The sequence below is a fragment of the Lepidochelys olivacea genome (assembly GCF_965140295.1).
Source record: "Lepidochelys olivacea isolate rLepOli2 genome assembly, chromosome: 13".
Lineage (NCBI taxonomy): Eukaryota > Metazoa > Chordata > Testudines > Cheloniidae > Lepidochelys > Lepidochelys olivacea.
Window position 1 is genome coordinate 18,172,466 of NC_140423.1, and position 4,965 is coordinate 18,177,430.

Genomic DNA, 4,965 nt, shown 5'->3' on the forward strand with positions numbered 1-4,965 from the left:
CATCCATGTGTGGGCTACTAGGATCACTCTGGATCCGTCTTGTTTTACCTCGTGAAGTACACAGGCTAGGACAGGGGTGGGAGGGAAGGCTTACAGGAGGGGAACACTCCACTTAAGGAGGAAGGCGTTGCCCAGAGAGTTGTGACCAAGTCCTGCTCTGGAGCAGAACTGGGGTGCATTTGGAGTTTTGTGTGGTTGCGAAGAGGTCGATTGTTGAGAACCCTCAAATCTGAAAAATATCTCAGATGCCTCGTGTGTTCAACTCTCATTCGTGGTCTTGATAAAACTTCTTGCTCAGGGCGTCTGCTGTGTTGTTCTGGCAGCAAGGTAGGTATGATGCTATAACAAGGACGTTGAGTTTGATGCACCACTGCCAAAGATGCATGGCTTCCACCCATGGGGAGTGTGAACATGCTCCCCCTTGCCTGTTTATATAGAACTTACTGGCTACATTGCCTGTGAGGATCTGTACCGTTTTGTTTTGGACTAATGGTAGGAAAGGATAACAGGCATTTCAAACCGCTCGTAGTTCCAGCAGGTTGATATGAAGCTGGGACTCTGCTGGAGACCAGCGGGCCCATACAGAACGTGTCTGTAGGTGTGTCCCCCAGCCTAGGAAGGATGCGTCCATGGTGATGGTGTGTGCTGGTGGATTCTGTAGAAATGGCATGCCCTTGCAGTCATTTTCTGGATTGGTCCACCATAACAGGGAGTCCTTGACTGCATTGGGCATGGTGAGGAGTTTATGCAGTGCCTACGGGGAACGTAATTTGTCTGTAACCAGGCTTGAAGACAGCGCATTTGTAACCTTGCATGTTGGATGATGAAGGTCGTGGCAGCCATGTGGCCTAGGAGTTTTAGGCAAGTTCTGGCAGACACCTGTGGACTATTTCGCACTGTTGAGATCAAGTCGGTTAGAGTCAGAAAGCGTTTTGCTGGAAGGGAGGCAGTTGCTCCGAGCCAACAAACTCCAGGCATTGGACAGGTGTTAGAGTGGACTTTTGTAAGGTTATCTGAAGTCCTAAGGAGGTTAAGAGATTTATCGTACGTTGGGTGGAATCTATAGCTGTCTGTAGTGTTGGTGCTTTCAACAGGCAGTCGTCTCAGTACAGGAATATCGTTATTCCCTCTCTGCATAGGTAGGCCACTACTACAGCTTGTACTTTGGAAAATACCTGTGGCACTGTGGAAAGGCCGAACTGTAGAACTTTGTAATGGAAGTGGTCCTGTGCTATTGTAAACCGTAGAAATTTCCAGTGTGAGGGATGGATAGATATATGGAAATGTATCCTGAAGGTCAAGGGCTGAGAACCACTCCCCATTCTCTAATGCTGGGATTATGTTGCTTAGCGTGACCATTTTGAATCTGTGTGTTTTTACAAACTTGTTGAGTCACTGTAGATCAAGAATAGATCTCCAACCTCCTGTTTTTTAATGTGTGAGAAAGTAGTGGGAATAGAACCCTTTCCCCCTGTACTAGGTTGGTATGGGTTTTACTGCTCACAGAGATACAAGATGGTTTTCCCCTTCTCGCAGTAGATATTTGTGAGAGGGGTCCCTGAAGAGGGACAAGGAAAGGGGATGGAGTAACCAGTTTTGATGATTTCCAATACCCATCTATCCATAGTGATGGATTGCCAGATGGGGTAGAATGGAAGTAGGCAATCTCCAAAAATTTTGCCAGTTGTAGATGGTGCCAGCATTGAGAAAGATCGGATTCTCGAGCCCTTGACCAAGGCTTCAAATCTGTTGCCTAGAGGTTGATGGCTGAGAGGTAGTAATTGAGGAAGTGGATTGCCATCTCCTCTAAGTTCTCTGTTTCTGCCCCTGTTGATCATAGTACCTATTGCGTTGTGTATACAGAGGGGGTCGGAATCTTTGAGGAGTTTGGTAATTGTGCTCTCTTGTGCTTAGGTGTGTGGATGCCCAGAGACCTCAGCGTGGCCCTCGAGTCTTTCAGGGTACGCAATGATTTATCCATGAAGAGTTTGGAGCCTTTGAACAGTAGAAACTTCTACGGTGGACTGTACTGGCTTTGGAAAACCGGAGAGATGAAGCCAAGCGGTTCTCTGTTACTATGGATCTTGCTGTGGAAACAGCGGAGTCAAGGGCAGCTTGTAGCACTGTTCTGGTACTAAGGTGACCCTCTGTGATGAGTGCTTTCTACTGATCATTTTTGTCTTTTGGAATAAAGTTTATAAATTCTGAGAGACTTGCATAATTATTGTGATCATACTTTGCCAGCAGGGCCTCATAGTTGGCAATTCTTAAGTGTAACGTTGCAACCGAATAAGCTTTGCAGCCGAACAGGTCAAGCCGTTTCCAGTCTTTGTCATATGGGGTGTTTCTATAGTATTGTTGCCTACCCCATTTGTTAACTGCATCAATAACCAGCAAATTCAGCATTGGATGTGAGAAGAGGAATTCAGTGTCCTTTGCTGGCACATAATACTTCTTATTAGACCTTTTACAGGTAGGTGGAGTCATTGCTGGGGTTTGCCAGAGCAACTTCACGGGGTCCATAATCGCATCATTCATTGGAAGGGCAATTTTGAAAGAAGTGGACGTGTGTAGTATGTTCACTAACTTGTGTCAAGATTCCTGGACCTCTCCCTGAGAGATGTCCAGTGAAGTGGCCACTCTCTTGCAGAGATCCTGAAACTGTTAGAAATCGTCCACTGTGGTGGGACTTGGAGGTATAATTGTGTTATCTTGGAGGATGATGAAAATTGAATATCAATTGTGTCCTCTGGGTCCGAGAATTCCTCCTGTTCTTCGGTCCTGTGCCCGTGATGTCAATATGGGTGGTTGATGTGCACCAGTTACGGGCAGACCTGTTGCTTCTGTTGTGGGTATGGAGCCCGTGGCTGCCAGAATGGCCATTGCGGTTGGGAGGGCACTGTGGGCATCCAGGGTTGGCCGTACCAGGGTTGGTTTGTAAAGTTTGCAGGGAAGCCCGTGCTTGGTGGGGCACTGCTACCATAAATCTCCAGCTACGAGTGCAGGGGTGCACCAACACCTAAAATGGAGCACCCACAGGGACACCACTCGAAGAAGAATCCAGGGTTTTGCATGAAATAGGGACAATTGTTCTGTAGATGGGAACCTTCTCTCCAAGTCCAATCTGAACCAGTGCCCCACATGGTATTTCAAGTAAAACATAGGACAGTATACTCTTGTTACCTTTTGAGCCAAACTCAGTAAACACCTTGGGCTATATTTGTCCTGCTGGAAGGAATCACACACCAGGGAGGAATTTGGTCCATTATGTCGCCAATTGCTATGACATTTCAGTATCTGATTTTGCAGATGGTTCCTGAATACAAACTATGTCACTAAATCATTGTGTAGCAGCTTATGGTCAAAGGGTCAATAAAAAGATTGATTAAAGGGGTGTGCTGCTGGGCGATGACTCACCGCTGTGGCACCTCCTGCTGGTTGGCCAGGGAATTAGCTCTTTTCAGCCAGAAGCACCCTCTGCCGGTTGGTGTCTTGCCTGCTGCTGGCCCCAAGCCCCTCCCAGACCCTGGTGCCGTTCTAGCTTAGGGTTCTGCCCCGACAGTACCCCCTCAGTCTGAGTCTCCCCTCCCTGGGGGAACTCCCAACCTCCTATCCCTCCCTTGCCTTAGTGGTTACTGTCAGTCATCATCTACCCCCACTCTCTGGGGCAGACTGCAGTCTATACCACTCATCATCAGCAAGGGGGGTCAGACCAGCTGCCTCTGTCTGTGCTGCTCCTCTGCAGCCTTAGTATCCTTTTGTGGGCCCTTACCTTAGCTTGCAGCCTGGGGCTCTGCTAGACTGGAGCTCCCCAGCTCCCTCTGCCCTTTCCCAGCACTGCTCTGCCCTGGGAACCCTCCTCAGCTTCCCAAGAGGCCAGGTCCTCCTATCTCCATTTAGCTAGAGAGAGTGTCTCTCTCCTTTTGGCCCACTGCCCTCTTATAAGGGCCAGCTGGGTCCGAATTACGCAGGCTACAGCTGTGGCTGTTTTCCCAAACAGCCCAGCTTTTTCCCTCTCAGCCCTCTCCCAGGGCTGTTTTAAGCCCTTCAAGGCATGGTGGGGGGACCACCCCGCCACAGGGTGTATCTTTGCTTCTCTGTTGTTTCAGAATCTTTTTTAATACACTGCTCTAGATCTGGTTGCTCTGTCTCAAGCATAAAGTGTTTATAGTTTGTACTGTATTGCTGAGATGTTGCCATAAAACAAGCATTTATGCAGCGTATCCTGCAACAACATTCTGTTCTGTTGGCTTCAGTGATTGTTCCATAGTGTTTAACCCTAATGATTTGCATTGTTGTGTGTGTGGTGCCTTGGGGAGGAGGAATTTAGTACTGACAGCTCTGAAGAATCAAATTCTCCCTCTGTCCACAAAGCAGGTATAGCAGAGGTAATGGTAGTGCAAGACTCAGACAACACACACACCCTGACCCCTACCAATGTGCCTTACACCTGACCTGGACAGAAGGTACTTCAGCCTCCTTGGTCCAGTAAATCCTTGACCTTTATGCTGAAACTGTCATCACAGGTGCCAATTAGTGGCAATGCAGTTGAGCTGGTGGTTTTTGTGGGTGACCAAAGGATGAAAGACTTTGTCGCCCATTGCCAGTCTCCTGTGTGAGCTAGTCCTACCTCTCCCACCCACTTTTGATGTACTGTACAGATGTAATCATTTTAACTGGTCTCACTGTTGACCTGCCCTTTTCTCTACAGCTTCAGACAAATGGCAGTGATGAGCTTCAGTCACTCTGAGACCTGCTCACCCTTAAAAGGGGTGTTCATTAAAAGGTTAAAATAGATTTGAATTGATAAGTTGGATACTCATTGATACATGGGAGAGGGGGCTTGTTTGTCTGTTTTTGTTACATTTACAAATACTCACATTGGGACTCAGACCCACTAGAACTGAGCCTCAGGTTCAAGATGATGGCCTGAGATTGTTTACATCTCTGGGAAGTTGGCAAATG